This window comes from Mixophyes fleayi, chromosome 4, assembly GCF_038048845.1.
Source record: "Mixophyes fleayi isolate aMixFle1 chromosome 4, aMixFle1.hap1, whole genome shotgun sequence".
Taxonomy (NCBI): domain Eukaryota; kingdom Metazoa; phylum Chordata; class Amphibia; order Anura; family Limnodynastidae; genus Mixophyes; species Mixophyes fleayi.
This window is the reverse complement of record NC_134405.1, coordinates 80,940,185-80,961,490: the sequence shown is the minus strand read 5'-3', so window position 1 is coordinate 80,961,490 and position 21,306 is coordinate 80,940,185. Positions and strand designations below refer to the sequence as shown.

Sequence of the window (21,306 nt, the reverse complement as noted above, 5' to 3'; positions counted from 1 at the left end):
TAATTTGGGAAGGGGGGGGGTGACTTAGCATAGTCATGCCCCTGTTCATTCTGATTGGCTACCCATGGTTCTAATTGGCCCGCCCCCTTTGATTAGCGTCTTGCCAATGTATAAGTTATGTTTGTGCTGCTAGAGGAGGGGGGCAATTGCCCCAACCCCCCCTCCCCCCCCATTTCCGGACCAGCCACTGTATACAGCATGCAGCTAAACAGTCATCTGGGCCCCTCGTCAGGTTTAATCCTGAGCCTTGTCCTTTTATATATAAAATGCAGCTTTATATCATTAATGTGCTTTGGCTAAGGTTACTATATTAGAAGCACAGAGTCCATAATACATGCAATAAAACCTGTGTTTAACAAACTCTGGTGCTACAACTAACTTTTTAACAGCACAATAAAATCTCTCAACAACATAAAACACGCGCAGTCGTATGAAGCATCTGTTTAACAATGACATGCATCAATCTAAAGATCTTTGGCTGTTTATAATGAGACTTTTTTATTGTTGTTCGTCTTCGTCACTATAACCCTGGAAAATGGTTGCAGGATATGTGTGTGCACTGTAGACCGCACAGCAGCCGCCGTCTGCAGCTGAAGGGTTAACACCACTGTTACAGAATGATTGAGATGGAAATAAACCAAGTAAACATCATTAGCAGGAATCAATTAACCAGCAGAACAGAGGCCTGGGGGCCCCAAAGTTCTTCTGTTGGATCAGTTGCTTCAAAATGAAACCCCAGCACATTTACAAGGATAATCTTGTTCAGGATTCTGCAAGGGATAATTAAGGTCTAGGACAAGTCTGAAAGCAACACGTGTAAAAAATGGCTGCCAAGATAACTGTTGTATTATTTCATATAACTTGTAAGACTGCAATTAGTGAAGTACACAGTATGATTTTTGAAGTTTCATTTATCTGACCTCCCTGTGTTCAGCAGTGAGGTGCACCCTTCTTCCGCACCTAGTGGAGGCAGCCATTTTGGGTCACTGATTCCTCATGAACTGATAGGCTGCATTTTTATGAATATTGGTTCAGCCCACAAAATGGCTGCCTCCCCTGTGTTTAGGTGAAGGGAGCACTATAAAAATAAAAATTGATAGGTTTAACATAACATAAATGCCCACTCTCACAGAACGTCTGTGAGACTGCTGAATTTTGGAGAGCCCTCCCAGGAGAACAGGGCACCTTCCCGCATCCCAACAACTTCACTTGTGGGTGGTGCTTGATGAAACGGTTTGCAGCAAATCGCATCATCATGATCCATCCCACCTGCTGTGCGATGCCGTAAATCACTTCATTGTGGGTGATGGCCAAAATTGCGTTGCCACACAATTATCTTATAATATCCTTGTGAGGGAAAAAAAAGGCAACGCACCGATTCCTGTTTTTTCCTCCTGTGAGGATTTTTTGTTCTCTGTAACAGAAGTAAACAATGGTGTGTTCAATCTGCGCTGACAAAAGGCTAACTAAAGGCAAAAATAATCATGTTGTGTAAGGGCCTCATTTAGAGTTGGATATAAGTCTGAGTTGTAAGCGCAAAGAGCACCTTTGTCTGCTCAAAGTTTGAGACGTATCTTCCCCTTCCGCCTCTCCATGCCTAGAGAGACGGAACAGGGAAAGTTGTGGATGTGCCTAGCAGAGAAAGGACGTGTTCATGCTCTAACGCAGGGGAGGGTTTCTGGTTCTCCAGAAACCTCTCCCCTCCGCGAACAATCGGGCACTAAACATTGCCCTGTATTGTACAGCACTGCCGCGGCTGCTGTACAGTACAGCATCGCTAAAAATGGAGCTGCTGCTCCAATTTTTTTTTGGGGGGGAGGAAACCCCCCTTAAAAATCCTGCGTTTGCCCCTGTAACGTGCTATGCTGAGGGGGAAGTGGCTTTAGTTAGGCCTCTAGGGAGCATATTTAGTATCCACCACATTTTCTACATGATCCGTTTCAATCCCTATCGCAAAGATAAAGATTGGAATATTGTGACTATTTATTAAAAGTCTTCACTAGGAACAGCAGTCACAAAAAAAACTACTATTCTTGCGAAGTCCTGTCACCTTTGCGATCGTGACCAGAGGGGAGAACAGGTGAGTTCCGGTGAGGAATCCAAAGATCCTTCTACCGCAATGCTCTCCCCATAGGCTTCAATGGCTATCGCCATCCGACACAATTTCCGAAAAACCTTTCATTTTCAGAACTTGTTAAATGGTGCAAAATAGCAGTCCCCATAGACATCTATGAGGACTGCTTTTAAATTGGAAGAAGGTGGCCGTAAATCGATGCCCTATTAATAAAATGTCAACGTTACTTAAATATGCGTCTGTCCTCTGAAAACTGCCGTTATCAGGAGATTTTGATGGATAAACTGTTTCATAAATAAGAGAGAAATCTGTTGTGGGTACTTCTCCCTGGTGCATAATCCATGATGATGGTCATCATTATCAGAATGAATCCTGCACCAGGGGGAAGAACCACAACAGATATATCTCCTAGAAACCTAACTATGGCTACTTCCTGCTCAGCAGAGAACATAAAAGCATGAACATGACCTTACTCTGGTAGGCTCAACTTTGCTGTAGCAAAAAATAAGAAAATAAAGAAATGTAAATAAAAAAAACCAGCACACTCCCCTCCCCCAAACAGCTTAACCAACCCTAGTGGTGCCAGCACTAGTAAGTAAGTAAATTTAAATTGCATACTCCATTATATGAGGCAGTAGGAATACATTTCACCAGGGAGATATCTGTCTGCTCCTTTATTTACCACTGACTTTCTGATTGAATCATTTTCAAGGCTTAGCTTTATGTGCATTAATTAATTGAGGCCAGGTTAATTCAGTAATGAAATGGATCTGTTTTGGATGTAAGCTATATCAGCCTAGCAAACTTGGACCATTCTTGAAAGAACTTTAAGGGGCCTATTTATTAATTAACAAGGTTTTCCCTGTTAATTACCATCTGTCACTGCAAGGGTGACTGATGACTTTTTGTAAGCATTTATGGATAAATCATCCCAGGACAGCACATGCGATCAGAGGCAGCCCTGGCCATGACTTCACTTACCTTAAAGCTGCGGTCACTATCACAAAGTGGCTTTGCGCATGCGGGACCTAAGGTACCACTTTGTGATAGTGACCGGAGGGAACAGCAGGTGAGCTGCAGTGAGGGATCTTAGGTTCCCTCTACTACAATGCTCTCCCCATAGGATTCAATAGCTAACGCCATCTTCAACGACTGTTCAGATGAGTGGCAGCGGAAACTGCAGGACACAGCAAAACAACAGAAAGTTGTTAATGTGATGATTTCTCAGCATTAGGGGCTGACACGCACATTACACTGCTGCTCGTCTGACAGAGGAACAGAGAAATGATCCTGATGCCAACACAATCTTCAAAGCACTTTTCTCACATTGCATCCTGTCCCGAACCCAACGTGAGAATAAGCCTGTTTGAATGCGTCTTAAAAGATGGAAGCACTGTACAGCAATAATTTTAGGTATATCTGGTCGATTTTTTTTTTTTTAAAGCTTGATAGGTAGATCTATATAAGAGGAATACATGGTCAGCAGAAAACTAAAGCCACTCATCAATCGCTACCAAATGCAAAAGCAGTGAGATAATACTGTAAAGGGGAAAAGCTACCCGGCCACTTACATAAACTAAATGCAGCATTTTCAGAGCTGAATCAGTCTTGTTTAAGAGGGGAAGAAAACCACCATTAGGATAGAGTCACACAAGCTACAAAACGCCACAGTTCTGTAGATAACGTTCCAAGATGCTTATCTTAAATCATATTAATTCCGATTATTTTTCAGTCACACAGCATTAAAAACACCAAAACCTCAGCTGGCATATGTTTCCTATAACTCCACAAGAGGCCTATTCACAGTTAGATAATACTCTCTGTCTGCTTTTTCACACTACTATTCAAATTGCAATAATTCGGGTTACATTTTTTAACTGATGTCGAAAAAGCTTTTTTATTAAACCAGACTCGGTAACTGCAATTGAAAAGCAGATTGTATTATTTCACGGTGAAAAGGCGTCAGGTGTGGTCTGAACACTGGGACTTTCCACATGTCTGTGTGATTGCTATCAGGTTATAACACAGACGCTCCTGCAGAGTAACCACGTTATACGTCAGCCATTACAGGCCTGCCAAAGAAACAATTGGCCAGGTAATATCCTGTAGACTGCAAGGAAGGTAAATATATATTTATTTATTTATTTTTTTATTTATTTATAGGATTGCTGATCCCATATAGTTTATCCCTTTGAAATCGCTCACGTGGCTCCACCTTTACTTCATAATAAAACCTATTTGTAATCACTACAAGCAACCTGTGTGCCACATTTTTCCTGTTCACCAATCCACAGCAACTTCCCTGTGATAGTTATTACATAATACATGATTTCAAATATTACCAAGTACCACAAATCATACAGCTCTTTATATCTAACCAATCATAGTCTACATTTTGTATAGTACAGTTAATAAATAGCATATTTTTGCTCAGGTACTAGTGCACCAGTAAATGTTCTCCAAAGTCTTTAAAGTCAAAGTACAAATGAATCACATAGATGGAGGCATTGGGTCTGATTCAGAATGAGACATACACCTGTTTGTGTAGCATATATTTGCATTTTTTGCACTACACATGCTCAGAAAGTGAACGTACACAACTATGGCTATAAAATGCTTATGGTTGATAAAATAACCAATAGACCTTAGTCTTAACCTTAACTCTTAAGTAATATAAAGGACGCGACACTGACCTGTTGGCAAATAACTTTTATTTATTTAAATAAAACCGTAGCTGCTATGGTGGCGGAGAACACTGTACTGGACCTTGTCCATCCAAAAACTCACTTAATGTGACAGCCGTCCCCAGGTAACCCGGAACCCGCATCCCTCTGGGCTAATCGTAATGAAGCATGAAAACCTGTACCTCGATCAGGCAGCGAACACTTGCACCAGGACTTGGGAATGGGAAGGAGTGATTGCTGTCCTGGGCTAAAAGAATGCAATAACTCCACCCCAGTCCTTTTAAACTGAACCCTTGTCCCTACCCCTTTATGTCACCTGCTTGCACATTACCACACCTACTCATTTTGTTAACTTTTAGTAATCCAAAAATGGTTATGTACCCAAACCACAGCTTTTAGTTTCCATACCTCAGTTCTAATTCAGACCTGAAACTTTTTGGTACTTACGATACTTGCGTGACGGGGCAGGGAAGGTACGATCTAATGTAAGAAATGTACATTATGGTGCATATTCAATTGTTGTTTTTCCGTGACACAGAATTTGTAGCTGGATTTCAGCTAGCGGCTCAGGGAGCTGCAAGCTGAAATCCAGCGAGTAAATTACCGTATTAACTGTTTTTCCGCATACGATTACCGTAATAACGGTAATCGTGCACGGACCGCGGGATTTTCAGCGTTTCCGCCGACAATTGAATACGCCCCTATGTTTGTATATTGAGCAATTGTGTACAGATTCAGACTGGTACTTAGTTGCAGGTTGTTAAATATGATTTTTTGTTAAGGCCTCATAAGGCCTTTGTTCAGCCATTTTATTGTAACTTGTATAGAAATATTATTTGCTAGAAGAGATTATTCATTTTTCTGTTAACTTGCAGTTTTGCAATATGTGAGCCTATGGCCTTGAAGTTGAACTAATAGGGAACACCTGAAGAATGTAACCAGTTATGAAAACAATAATGAGCTTCATATCCAGCTGGTAGTATGGGAACTGTATCCATGGTGTTGCACATAGCATATCTCCAACTCCCCTTGAGATAAGAAATAATAGGCTCATCTGTCCTTAGAAGGGGGAGAAAAGTAAACACCTCAAGAATACGTGAGAAAGTTAATCAGTAGCGCTTCTCATAAACTAGTGGTATAAACTATTGTATGCATATGACGTAGGATTCATTTATTCAGTAGCCTATAAAAACCTGTATCTTTGTATCAATAAACTAGAGAATATTCCTTGCATACAGAACTTGGTCTGTGTCAATTCTCTCCAGCTGATTGAAGCGCTTCCAGATATACTTGACACCACAGGCTGACTTGGGTCAGAATTTTAGATTTAACAACTTGGAGGTCGCCACAGAGATTCGCTGTCCAGCAGGCTACAAGACAGACAACGGAGGTTTCCCAGCACATTGAACCCCAACATCCGCGGTCAGTAGATTTCTACTCGTTGGTCTTCCTAGTCTGGGTCACCTCATGTCTGTCTGAGGCACCTGACACGCGAATTTGTGAGTCTCAAGTATCATCTGATTAATATAATACAGTATTAACCCAATTTGTTTACTGTAATTGTATTGTTGATTAGATTTTTGAAAGATGATTGAATTTTGAGTGCATGTGTTTGTACCTATGTATGATGTATAAAGCATAAAAGTCACATAAGACATTGATCAAAGAAGCATGTAATGGAATAGAGGGATTTAGAGAGTTATTGTTTTGAACATTGAGTGAACATTTTAGACACCATCCCCAGAGGTATATCAAAGAAGGGAGATTCTGTAATCTGCCCAAATTGTGTAAGAGAGATTTCCAAAAGACCTTCGTCCCAGATACTGTCAAAGAAGCTATTTAGCACGGACATCCAGTACAAGGAGTCCACAGAACGGGACGTCCAGTGCAAGGACAACCCACAGAAACTAGATAAGAGTCCCGATTTGGACTCAACAGAATACTGTCAATACGAGTAATATAGATAGTAAACAAATGACAGCAGCTCCCTCATAGATATGATGCACAAAGACTAAAAGAAATGGGGGAGTAGAAGGTCTGCAGGGAATTTTTCAAGAAAGCGGGGATAGCCAAAGATATGTGTGGATGGAGAAACAAAGGTGTTGCAAGTGGTAATGTGACAAGAACAAAGGGGTATTGAGATCAAACCCCAAGAGATTGTTTGAGGTGGCACAGGAAAGTTAAGAGATCTGAAAAGTCGAAATATATGTGGATATGCTAAATGCATCGGAAGCTGAATAATGAATCAAGTAGGTTGTATATTATAAATGTATGTTTGATCCTGTGCAGCTGAATAAGTGAAATGTGCCCCTCCCTTATTCTGTGTAAATGATTTCAGTGTGTTGAGATAAGAAGCACACTGTTTTTTGTTTTTTGACAATGTATGTAAAATTGAAAAAATGTGTCCGGAGTGCTGATTGATGATAACATGTTGAAGCTAACTTGTATTTAGTGTAATGCTGGGACTTGTAGTTCCACAGCAGTAGGCTGGAAGATGTCAGTTAAGTTTTCTTTCTCTGTATGTGAGTTTTGTCTCCGTCTTACTGCGTGTGAGAGAGATCCGTGATAATTCACATTGTTTGTTCTATGTCTTAGTGCTCTATAAGGGAGATGTTTGATTTACTTTAAATCACAATGTTTGTCTGTCTTGTCCGTTTTTTACAAGAGACATGTTTCAAGGTTGAAAAAGTTGTACATTCATTGCTTAATGATAAGCTTTTAAAAAGATACAAAAGAAGTTTTAAAATGTTTGGTCCGATTGCACGGACAAGATTGTAAATAATGTACATTATCACTATAAGTACTAGTGTCAGAACAAAGCTGGCTGGGATCCAACAAGCCGTTTCTGTATTTGAACAAAATAATTTTGTTTCTGAAGTTCAGAAATATAGCTTTCTCTTTAATGAAGTTGAGAATTGTGGGAGTGAGCTTACATGCTGTTTTTATCTGTGTTAAAATGGCGCTGATGAATGTTCTCAGAAATCAGGAGGGTTTGTTATGCCTTTAAAGAAATGTTACGAGATAAAATGTCGTCTGTGAGCGAGACTTAGGTGAATGTGTTTTTGCTTTGAACACGAAAATCACAGAATCTAGAAATATGTGTGAATATTTGGTCACGGGAGAGAGATTTTGTTGAGAAAATGTTGAATGATTTACAGACACAATGTATTGTGTCTAACGAGAGTACTCTGATTTATGAGACAGTGCTGCTTTTAAAATGGTTGAATACTTGGAACCAAGATTCCAGATTGAATGTTTCTAAACCCGGAAATTTAATTAGTGTCATTTAAAAGGGCTGTACTAAGAGATGATAAGAAAGGAGTGGCTTTGAACACTCGCCCAGGTCTCGTCACTTTGACATTCTCTATTTGTGAAATTAGGGACTGCCCCTTTGAGGAAATCAAGGCATGGAACGCATAGCGTCACAGTTAAGCTTTTAGCAGCTGTTCACTGGTTACCTGATAACAGTATACACGCATGTTACAGTTACAGTAATTCCTAGTAAATAAATGTTAATCTCTATGCAAAAGTTTTTTTATTCACAGGTCTCCAGCTGCAAAGACCCATTAGGCAATCCAGATTGCATTGATTTAACTTCCAATGCACCATCTTTGCACCACAACAAACATAAGTATAAACTAATGAAGGATTTAAATAACGTAAACTCTTCTGAGTAATGATTACCTTGTTTTGGAAAGAGATATTAGAGTTTATGTGCTATTCGCATAGCAAATGCATGAACTAGGTGGTTTTTCTGTATGTGCAGAAAGCAAAAGGTTTTTATTTGTATCCTCATTACAGTTTTGAGTAAATCAGTGTTTGTAAAGACATTTACTGCCCTTATTTACTGTGCTATAATTGTCATATACTGTAAATAATTCTTTTTATTGTGGGTATGGTAATGCATTGATGGGAATTCTATATTTTTACAGAAATGAAAAAGATTTAAGACTTTAAGAGCAATTGTATGTGCTCCTGCATTAGCACTTCTGGATCATAGCAAGCCATTTATACTCTCCTCTGAGCAGAACCAAATGTTTAACCAATTTTAAGCTGAAATAACTTCAGCGCCAGCACTGGCTTTGCCAGATTATGACAAGCCTTTCACATTATTTTGTTATGAAGTCAGTGCACATGTACAAGGAGTACTGACACAAATACATGGTCGCAAGCTAAGGTCACTTGCATACTACTCTGCTTTAGTGCTTGAAAAGAGTATAGATATTGTGCTAGGACACCCAGTTACCTTAACGGTATCGTACGTTGTGACAGAAACCAAGCACAAGCAAAACATTTGTTACCGGCCAGATTTACTAAGTATGAAGATATACAGCACAAAGGACATTCCCTCCTATTGTGAAATGAGTGACATATAACACTTGCCGAGCGCACTGTGTATTTTCTTCCTCCCTTTCCTTTTTTATTAGAAGACAAAAAAAAAAAAAAGGAAGCACAAGAGGCCCCAGAGCCTCTCATGTTCACAGATATATGTTAAGACCTTCAGACAAGGGGAATCTGAGTAAACTGTATTTTAAGTTTTTTAAAGGTCCAAGGGAGACCAGAGAGGGGAGTTCATTGATATTAGCAGGAGGAATATAGATTGCACGTTATTTTCCTTTGCTGTGCGCTGTAGATGTGTACTAGACTAGAAAGGAAAGCCAAGTTTGGAAGAACCAGACTCAGGCCCATAGTAATGTATAGATCATTATACATAATTAGAAAATTCTAATATGAAAGTTTAACCCAACCAAATAAAGAAAAGAGCAACCCATGACTACAGGGGTTTACACCCAATGCAGGAATGTGTTTGTGAGTATTGTGGCCCAACACATTATTATATACACTAATAGAACTGATGATGTGGCTTATTAACAGGTTATTTAAGCTAAGTGTTTCTCTTCCAGAAGAATTAAAGTTACCACATCTGTCTTAACCGTTGTACTGTACACTCCATCTAATGAGTGTAAACTTTGTGGAACTCAGAAACCAAGAACCTTTTCCTTGGATTCCACATGCTCCTTACTGAAGCCTATCCTAATGAAGTAGCACTGCTTACTCCCAGTAACGTTACACTTAAGCAGTGCACAATGTTGAATCCTGCTGCCTTATTGCAGCAAGTTTCAAAAGATGGGAGAAGTACCTGTATATATTGGGGTTACCCTAGGGATTTGGGGGAATTCCATTCCAGCTTGAACAGAAAGAAAGGAAAAAAAAAAAATGCAAACAAAATTTTTCTGAACATGATTGCATAGAACTAATGAAACAAGAATCTCTGGTTTTATCTCACATTAAAGATAAACCATTACCAGATGCAGACATCACTATTTTTGTAGATGGTTCACACTATCACATAGATCCTGTCCCGTATACAGGGTGTGCTGTAACCACACACACAGAAATAGTGATTCAACAGACTCTACCGAGTCACATGTCAGCACAAGAAGCTGAACTAAAGGCCCTGACACTTGCATGCATATATACAAAAGGACAAAGAGTAAATATTTACACTGATTCAAGTTATGCATTTGTAATTGCGCATGATTATGGCCCTGTATGGAAAAGTAGGGACCTTATGGGTTCAGCAAGCAAACCAGTCAATATGATGAACATACCAGGGCACTGTTCACTGCATTCCAGCTGTCCTCCAAACAGTGATGAAGGTGAAGACACACACAGAGATACTACCCCCGAAGCTAAGTGAAATAGACCAGGCCGCACGAGAAGCCGCCATAGCCCCAGTACCCCAAGGGGAGTCTATTTACATGGTGACCCCCTGACCCCTGTTTGACCAGAGCACACTCCAACTTATGGAAAGACAAGCAACAGAAAATAAGAAAAAGACTTGGGCAATACATGGAGCACTAGAAGTGCAAGGAGTGGTGTAAAGGTCAGCGTTTGTGTCTGCCAAAAGTAGTTTATCCCATTATGGCCAATATAGCACACGAGAAAGTGCATCTGGGAAAAGATGCTATGGTTGTACTCACTAGCAGCTTATGGATAGTACCAGGGTTCGCCCAAGCAGCACAGTCGTTAGTGGCAGAATGCCTAGTCTGTGCACAAAGTAACCCGAGTAAGTCTGTCCTATGGAAAAGCACACCCCAGACATAATATCCCTATAAGAGGATACAGATAGACTTTATAACTTCCCAAATGCTCGGGCTTTGAGAATGTGCTTGTCTGTGTCAACTTCTTTAGTCACTGGCTGGAGACATGGCTGTATAGAAAAGCAAATGCTAAAGCATTAGCCAAGAAAATTGCGAATGAGGTAATCTGATGATATGGTGTACCAGAGGTCATTGTAAGTGACAGAGGGATACACTTTACGGGGCAAGGATTCCAGAAACTATCACACCCCCTACAGATCCCAAAGTTCAGGATGTATGGAGCGCCTTAATGGTACACTGAAATTGAAAATGCAGAAAATAATGGCTGAAACAGGTCTGCCATGGATCTCATGTTTACCTGCACTCAGTAAAAAATACTGCTAGGAAAGACACAGGTTTAACACCATATGAGATATTGTTTGGCACAGCAAACAGAACAGGCTGTTATTTTCCATAGCAACTACACCATGTATATAGTGATTTGTTGAATTATGTTGCCTTATTATAGAAACAACTAACTGAAATACATGGTCAAATATTCTCCTCCATTGCAAACCCTAATTTTGATACAGGTACCCATAAACTGCACCCTGGGGGGCTGGGTGGTCGTGAGAAAGCACATCAGGAGAAGTCTTGAACCCAGATACAAGGGTCCTTATCAAGTCCTGTTGACGACTCCCATGGCAGTGAAAGTACAGGAAAGAGACACCTGGATTCACGCATAACACTGCAAAGTCTTCAAATCAGGGGAGTCTTGTTCTGATAAATAGAAATGACTGTCTCATTGTATTGATATGTCTTGCCAGAATAATTGTGACTGAAGTAGGGATTAAGGCCTCCCTAACCCAGTATGAAACAGACAGTTAAGTGACATATTGCCTATGCCACTGTGAGAAACATATGGGAAGGAGTGCTCAACAATTTGCACTCATAGTAGAGTAAACTCTGAAAATGTCTTTGTGCAGATGCATAACCTCATTGGTAAAGTTGTCAGTAATGATTCATGTTGGATATTGGAAATATTGGCATTAGTAGCAAATGGTTTTGCAATCCTGTTGATCGTATAGGTGATAATGAAACTAAATATATGGCTGATTAAGAAGTTACTGACACTTGATTGTTGTCTCTCCAAAAAGGGAACCACTGAAAATCCCGAACCTCTGATGATCACAGAAATTACTTCTGAAACCTGACCAGACTATGAGTGTCATGAATTATTTGGACTAGCAAAGCCAAAGAACTGCAGAGTTTGCAACAAGAAACTACTAAAGATTGAACAAAGGACATGCAAGGCCTGCAGAACTACTATAGACTCATTAACTACCTACTAAGAAACCATCTTTTAAGAAACCATCTTCTAAGAAACCATCTTTTCTAGACATGGACATTTGCCAAAATGCATCTCCTCATAAATCAAGTTAGGACAGGGAGGATCACAGGCTTATTAGTGGGGGATGAGTTGACAGATTCCTAAGGGGACCAACTCTATGCATGTGGCCTCCTACATGTGTATAAGTACCTGCTTATTAAGAATGTGGTTCTATAGATAGGATTAGGTAGGTAGGAGGAGAAAGGGTCGAAAATTGAATAAAAGATGGGAAATGTTAAATATGATTTTTTGTTAAGGCCTCATAAGGCCTTTGTTCAGCCATTTTATTGTAACTTGTATAGAAATATTATTTGCTAGAAGAGATTATTCATTTTTCTGTTAACTTGCAGTTTTGCAATATGTGAGCCTATGGCCTTGAAGTTGAACTAATAGGGAACACCTGAAGAATGTAACCAGTTATGAAAACAATAATGAGCTTCATATCCAGCTGGTAGTATGGGAACTGTATCCATGGTGTTGCACATAGCATATCTCCAACTCCCCTTGAGATAAGAAATAATAGGCTCATCTGTCCTTAGAAGGGGGAGAAAAGTAAACACCTCAAGAATACGTGAGAAAGTTAATCAGTAGCGCTTCTCATAAACTAGTGGTATAAACTATTGTATGCATATGACGTAGGATTCATTTATTCAGTAGCCTATAAAAACCTGTATCTTTGTATCAATAAACTAGAGAATATTCCTTGCATACAGAACTTGGTCTGTGTCAATTCTCTCCAGCTGATTGAAGCGCTTCCAGATATACTTGACACCACAGGCTGACTTGGGTCAGAATTTTAGATTTAACAAGGTACAACTAAAAAAGTGTTTTTATTTGCGAGAGGTCGGTCGGACCCCCGAACTAGTGAACTGCTTGTAATTAGATGTCTGAGAATGATTCAGGAATTTATTAGTCGCTCGGCCATAGATTAAGATTTGCCAAACGTTTTGTAGCACAGATAAGATTTAGTTTTTTTGAATGCATGTCAGGAAGTTATTTCTGCTGTATTATTATTCAGGTTTATTATTCATAGCAATTGTGTTCGTGACTACGTTTACGCCATACTTGCCAACTCCCGGGGGCGTGACTGGAGGGCGGGAGGGGGCGGGGTGAGGCAAATCGTGTCATATTGGCCCCGCCCCCGCAAACCACAATTTGTGGGGCGGGGCCAAAATGGCGCGATTTGCCTCGCCCCGCCCTCCTAAATGGGGCGATATTTAGGATCCGGGAGAAATGCCAGCTCGCCTGGGAGACTGACCCGAATTTCGTGAGTCTCCCGGACTTTCCGGGAGAGTTGGCAAGCATGGTTTACGCTTGTGTTTCATTCTAAATCAGGCTCACATTGAACACACAGCTACATGTGGTTTCCTGTCTGGATTTTGCAGCCAAATGATCTTGACTAAACAATAACTTTTGAACTTCTTATCCACAAGATATGTTAATACCTTAATTTGCTCCATCAGAAAGAGCTCTAAAAATGTCTCTTGTTGTCATAATAAATAATACATTTACATGTATAAGACTTACAGCTCTAACATGAGTGTAGGTCTGGCTACCCTGGTGCATACTGTCACATTCTACAACATTAAAGAGGAACCAAAAAGCCCGACATAGAAAAGTACAGTTACACTATTAGAGACAGACCTAAACAAATGTTAATAAAGACCACATATCGATGACACTGGGAGAGAATATAGTAAAAAAAATGGAAAAAATGCCTTATTTTAATAATAAAGCATTTTTTCCTATGTGCTGAGAACATCCTAAGATGGTGTTAGCAAATGGAAAACATCGGCGGTACTTTTAGCAATGGCTACTACTGACATTACTCTTCACCGGAAGGGGGCTTTGGTAAGTAGGGAGAAGCATTAAATCCGGCCTGGCCTACCCGTGGCTCTCCAGATGTAACATAGTAACATAGTTGATGAGGTTGAAAAAAGACACCAGTCCATCAAGTTCAACCTATTTTGGATCTCCTGCGATCCTGCACTTATATTTGAAATTAATCCAGAGTAGGCAACCGCCAATCTGTTTTAATTTTGAAAATCCCCCCAGACTCAATATTGCAATCCAATTTTTACCCTATATCCACTACTATCCTTTATTTTAAATTAACGGTCGTATCCCTGGATACACCTTTCCGCTAAAAATTTGTCTAATCCTTTCTTAAACATATCTATTGAATCTGCCATCACAACCTTCCCTGGCAATGAATTCCATATCTTGACTGCCCTTACTGTAAAGAACCCCTTCCTTTGCTGGTTGTGAAATTTCCTCTCCTCTAACCTTAGGGGATGACCACGTGTCCTGTGTATGGTCCTTGGGGTAAAAAGTTCCCATGAAAGCTCACCGTATTGACCCCTAATGTATTTGTACATAGTAATCATATCTCCCCTTAGACGCCTCTTTTCTAAAGTAAACATGCCTAAACTGGCTAACCTTTCCTCATAACTTAATGACTCCATACCCTTTATCAATTTTGTCGCCCTTCTCTGAACCCTTTCTAGTTCCAAATTATCTTTTTTATAGAGTGGTGCCCAGTACTGTACTGCATATTCAAGATGAGGTCTTACCAACGATTTATACAGTGGTAAAATTACACTGTCTTCCCTTGCATCTATGCCCCTTTTTATGCATGCCAATACTTTGTTTGCCCTTGCAGCTGCTGCTTGACATTGAGCACTATTGCTAAGTCTACTGTCTACGAGCACTCCCAAATCCTTTTCCATTATAGATTCTCCCAAATTAATTCCATTTAATTTATAGATTGCGTTCTTGTTTTTGATCCCTGAATGCATAACCTTACATTTATCTGTGTTAAACCTCATATTCCATTTAGCCACCCAATCCTCCAGTTTATTTAAGTCCCTCTGTAGAGAAGCTACATCTTGCTCTGATTTTATTACCTTACAGAGTTTAGTGTCATCTGCAAAAATAGAAACTTTACTCTCTAAACCATCACCAAGGTCATTAATAAATATATTAAAAAGGAGTGGTCCCAGCACAGAACCTTGAGGTACTCCACTTAAGACTTTTGACCAATTAGAAAATGTTCCATTTATCACAACTCTCTGTTCCCTATTCTCTAACCAGTTTTCGATCCAAGTACAAATTTTGATTTCTAGACCCAGTTCCCTTATTTTGTAAACCAACCTCTTGTGTGGCACTGTATCAAAGGCCTTTGCAAAATCTAAGTAGACCACATCTACTGTCCTGCCCTGGTCTAAGTTCCCACTAACTTCCTCGTAGAAACTAATTAGATTAGTTTGACATGACCTATCCCTCACAAATCCATGTTGATTCCCACTAATAATTTTATTGCGTACCAAGTAATCCTGAATACTGTCCCTTAAAATACCTTCCAGTAGTTTCCCCACTATTGATGTCAAGTTTACAGGTCTATAATTCTCTGGTTGTGATCTCGTCCCCTTTTTAAACAACGGCACCACATCTGCTATTCGCCAAACCCTTGGTACTGAGCCTGATGAGATTGAATCTCTGAAAATTAAGAATAGCGGTCTAGCTATTTCCGAGTTTAACTCCATAAGGACCCTTGGGTGTATGCCATCTGGACCTGGAGCTTTATTTATCTTAACATTCTTCAGTCGCCTTTGGACTTCTTCCTCTGACAACCAAGTATTAATTAATGGCATGGTTTCATTTCCATTTTTATGTATTACTCCTGCCATTTGTTCCTCTCTGGTAAATACTGAAGAAAAGAACGTGTTTAATATCTCTGCTTTTACCTTAGTATCATTTATCAATTCACCCATCTCACTTCTTAGGGGTCCTATATTATCTTTTTTAATCCTTTTGCCATTTATATACTTAAAAAACTTTTTGGGGTTTGTCTTACTTTCTTTTGCAACGTGCCTTTCATTTTCTAATTTAGCCAATCTAATTTCCTTTTTGCATGTTTTATTACATTCCTTGTACCTATGGAAGGACTCCTCTGACCCTTCAGACTTAAACAATTTAAATGCACGCTTCTTCCTTTGCATTTCTTCCCTTAACTTTTTATTTAGCCACATTGGTTTAGACTTAATTCTTTTACATTTATTTCCCATAGGAATGAACTTATAATGTGATAAAACTACAAGTACCAGCATACTTTGCCAGTAGATAGCCAGCTGAAAGCTGGCAGGGCATTCTGGGAGTTGTAGTTTCACAACAACTGGAGAGCCACAGGATGGCCTGGCCTGCCTAAATCCTGCAAAAACTCTCGTTTTCACAGGATTTAGTGATTATCTTACTTTGATAAACAGACTCCTAAATGTTATTATCCATCTTATCTCCTACACAACAGAAATGGAAGCAACCAACGGCTGATTGATTGTCCTACAACAAGCACCTAAAAGTATGAAATACTGAGACAGTAGATAGTAAGTACAAGATACTACATTTATTACAGTATGCAGTACTAAGGGGAAAGATGCTGTAGGTATGTCTACTTATCTTCTATTTCTGCAAATATTTAATAAAACATGTAGACATAAATCATTCTGCACAGAGAACCTTACATCTTTGCATATTTCAAGAATTCTATTAGACGGAACTCCCAATAATATACTCCAATGTTCCAAGATTCCAAATGATCCTGTTACGCTGGAACACTTGCTTATCTTTGTCATACAATAAAATATAAACAGAGCATTTCTCATTGATATAATTACCTTTGTTTCATCCACAAAGAAGAGCTCTAACCATGGATTTTAAAAATAATCTGTCCGTATAATACCACTTTTGAAAATATTGACATTACAGTACCTCTGCGGGTGACACATTTCCAGTATGATCACAAGCTATCATCTTTCCTTGAACTGAAAATGATAAATAATTACTACAGGACATACTGCAGTAGATGTGTTCATCTACTGAGACCAGTAATTACTATTGGACAAGAATATACAGTACTGGAGTGAAGGTCCTCATCTGATGATACCAGTAATTAGTACTGGACAAATACACACAGTACTGGAGTGGGGTGGGGTATGTTAAAACGCCACTGTCAACCCCGACATCGTTTTAAATGACGGGAATAACGATGCCTATAAGCCCTACAGTACTAAAATTACTAGATGTCAGACATGCAGTTTTTGCGGAGCTTGAAATCACCGCCCAGTGTCCAATTCGAATGGCCTAAACACCTACACTATGAAATTACGTCATTTAGTATGGACGGATGGAAAAAGCCGGTTTTAAAACGACAATACCCGGACCCCATGCCTGTACAGGCGTGTATGTGTTTAGGCCATTCGGATTGGACACTGGACGGTGATTTCAAGCTCAGAATGTCTGGTAAATGTCACGAGCCGCGGCGGCTCGCTTCACCTTGACGACCGGGACGTCATTTCCAGTTCCTGCCCGGCCGTTGCCAAGGAAACGGGCGGACGCTTCTCCTCTGGCGCTGCGTCCCGGCGGTACTGGTAGCTGGGCACATGCGCGCAAAATAACACAGCCTGTGGGCAGATTAATTTAATTATTACTGGGGGCTGTGTGAGACTCAGAGCTAGGCTCTGATTGGTGGCCTTTGGTTTTTAGGGCAGTGAGGTCTGCAGCCTCACTGCCGGTTATAGCTTCCTGTTGCCAGTTTGCTGACCTGCTGTGTTCCCAGTTCTGTCCTGTGGATATTACGATCCGATTGCCTGTGTATGACCCCTTGCCTGGATTTGGACCCTGCCTGTGTTTCTCGTGACCCTGACCTTCTTGCCTGTATCTGGACCTAGCTATCGTGCCTGTGACCCTTGACCCAGGCTTGTGTATTGGATTCCCTGTCTGCTGCCGGCCCTTAACCCTTGCCTGGACTTCACTCCGCTTTCCTGGGTTCTCCCTAGTCGGTACGCACTTCACGACCCTCTGCTAGTCTGCGGCCAAGTCTGTCCCCACCACTAGGGGCTCCAGTGAAAACCTGACTGGCAGAGCAGACTCCGGGTTGTGCTGCACCGGCTAGAGGGGTTCCTAACAGTAAATAGTAATTTTAGTACTGTAGGGCTTATAGGCATTGTTATTTCCCTGTTGTTTAAAAAGTTGTCGGGGTTGACAGTGCTGTGGTAACGAGTACCACCGCTGGAGTGGAGGTCCTCATCTAATTATACCAGTAATTACTACTGGACAGAGGCACACAGTACTGGAGTGGAGGTCTTCATTTGCTGATACTAGTAATTACTACTGGACAAGGATATATAGTACGGGACTGGAGATCTTTATCTGATTATACCAGTAATTACTGCATCTCTACTTTACAAACCCGCCAGAAACTCTCAGCTTGATACATTTACCCCTTGGTCTGCTCCCATTTGACATGTGTGTTAATGATGCCTGGGGTCATGTCAGCACTTACCTAGAATGCAACATTGGATTTTGCCAATGACATGACTTCCGGTGAGTATCAGGTTAATATTATCTCAATATTACACATATCTGCACATTTACACAATCATTGTTATATTGGCCCTTAACTCCTGTTTAGAAGCTGATTCCACTTTCCCCAAAAAAATAATGTTTTTTAAAAAAATTGATTTCTCAACCCCATTAAAGTAAATGGCTGGAGTTCAATTTATATCCCATGCACATTGAGGGGGTTATGTATAAGAAATTAATCTTTCAGTTCTTTGGGACCTACCTTATGAGGAAAAAGAGATGAGAAAATAAAAATATTAGAAATATCTTAGAAATAAAATTAATATTGTACTGAACCAGTGAGGTTATTATACAGGGCCAGCACGGTGTCTTATGTTGTGGATAATAGATTGTTTAGCTGACATGTGGGTCCAGGGCTGTTTTCCTGTGCAAACGGCTGTATGTTGTTGGCATTTGGTGTTATGTGCAGTATTTACATTTTTGCCATGCCATGCACTTATGTGTTGGCACACTAATTAGGTTTTTTCCATCATACCATGCATGCTAAGTAATTAAATTTCGCTCTACAGCAAGCTTGCCAACCTGTTGCTCTCCAGGTGTTGCGAAACTACAAGGACCAGCATTCTTTGCCAGGAGATAGCCAGCCGGTATGCTGGGACGTGTAGTTTCACAACACCTGGAGAGACACAGGTTGGCCAGGTCTGCTCTATAAAGTGAAATACATAGTATTGTACACTTATGTTTTTTCATTTTGGCCATACTGTACACATGCTATTTATGCTTTCACTATACCATGTGTACTCCAACTCTCCATCATGTAGGTCCAAAAAATGTTGTCTACACCATACTTGCCAACTCTCCCTGAATGTCAGGGAGACTCCCTGAACTAGGGCTGAAGAGTCTGGCATTCTCCCTGATGCTGAGCCAGAACAAGACATGGTTGGCTTCGCCATCTGTGGCGTGATGACACAGTTCAGAAATTGTGTCCTATGTCCATGTTTTGATGCCTATGGAGGTGGCCATTTTCATGGGGACCAAGATTTAATCAAAGACTGACAGGTAAGACAACATGACTTCAGTAATGAAGACAGAAATGTAAAAGATACTTCAGTCTCTACAGATTCATTAGCTGCTTTTCTTTAAGCATAGTTGCCTACTCTCCCGGAATGTCCGGGAGACTCCTCCATTTCTGGGAGACCTCCCGGGAGAGCAGGGCAACCTCCCAGTTCGCGCCCCAACAATAGATAAGTGGAGGGGGACGGGGCTTAATGATGCAAATATTGCATCATGTTACCCCACCCCCTGCTGTAATTGGCCAAAAATTGTGACAATTATTTAAGGGGGGGGGAGATGATGTGATTCTTCAAGCCCCGCCCCTACACGCCCACCTCCCCCGGGATCTCCCTGAAGCGAGCGAGGAAAAGTTGGCAAGTATGTCCTCCTACACACTGCCAAAAAGTCAACGAAATATGTCTGCTCCCTGTCTCTACAGTATATTAACTATAGGAGTGACCAAACACATAATAGCCTCAATACATACCATATTTCCTTATTCTGTTGGCCAACTCTGCTGTTTTTATTTCTAAGCGGCACATTGCTACTGTGGTATTGTTATATTTTACTAAATTAGTTTTGTCTATGGCAGAGAACTTTGTACTTTAAATTAAGTCTGTAGCTGAGAATCACTGAAAAATGTAACTGTAAAAACAAGTGTCCAATGACGCTAAGGTCACTGTGACCACGTAGACGGACCAATCAATGTGTATGAAAACCAAAAATAATAATGTCAGATGTAATGAATTTCTATGCATATATTTCCTATTCTGCTCTGTAGGATCTTAGTATTTTTACAGTGCTGTTGCATCTTGGTTTGTATTGTAAACTTGGTAGGGCATACAAAAAAGAGATAATTAGATTTCCCTTTACAATAACATAACTATGAATGACCAAAAATTCTCTAGCATCACATGCAAACCATACAGTAATGGAAAAAAGAAGAAACTAGTAAATTGAAAGTAATGCAATATTACATACACAATGGTTGTATTGAGATAAAAACAACCATTGTATGACATGTATAAACATACAATGAACAAAATCTAAAGTGTACATAAGTCACTATTTTGTCTTTCTATGAGAACAGTTTTGTTTACTCAATAAATCATGCTGTGGTTCATGGTTGCACGCTGCCATATTACTGTAAAAATATGTACCATATCTCAGGTCACCAATTTAAAGAACATATACTGTAACGGTCCCTATGGGTTTTATTTTCTGACTCTGATCTCAAAAGGAACACTAATTTCTATGATTTATTGCCTTAATTTGTGTGTCAATTGCTGACTTATCTGTAAATCTCTTATTTTCTAAAAGAGCTTTTGTATAATAATAAAAAAAACTTAGTATTTATTTATTAAAAAGATATTTAATATCCACAAAATGAGGATCAGAGCTGCATGAGTGCACAAGAAGGTGGTGGTGGGGTTGGGGGGTATTTTAATATTTGGTTGATCACACACCAGCAAACCACATTTATGTTCCAGCAGACACAAGGGGCCTAAGTCATTAAGGAGAGCAAAGCATAAAAAAGGAGTAACTTTGCACCTGGGCAACACCATGTTCCATTGGAGGGGGAGGTAAATTTAAAATGTGGGGACATGTTTATAGTTGGGTTAGAGCATGTCCTTGATCAACTTTAAATTTCAGTGTAAAAAT

General features: G+C 40.1%; 1 protein-coding gene and 1 long non-coding RNA gene across 7 annotated transcripts in view; one reads left to right on the top strand and one right to left on the bottom strand.

Annotated features, from left to right (window-relative positions):
• Positions 1–21,306, bottom strand: part of MEGF11 (multiple EGF like domains 11) — a 236,177-nt gene that overhangs the window by 196,714 nt on the left and 18,157 nt on the right. The window lies entirely within an intron of this gene.
• Positions 6,269–12,236, top strand: LOC142151694 (uncharacterized). Its single transcript, XR_012691230.1, has 2 exons — positions 6,269–9,567; positions 11,435–12,236. It is a non-coding gene; the product is annotated as an uncharacterized LOC142151694 (long non-coding RNA).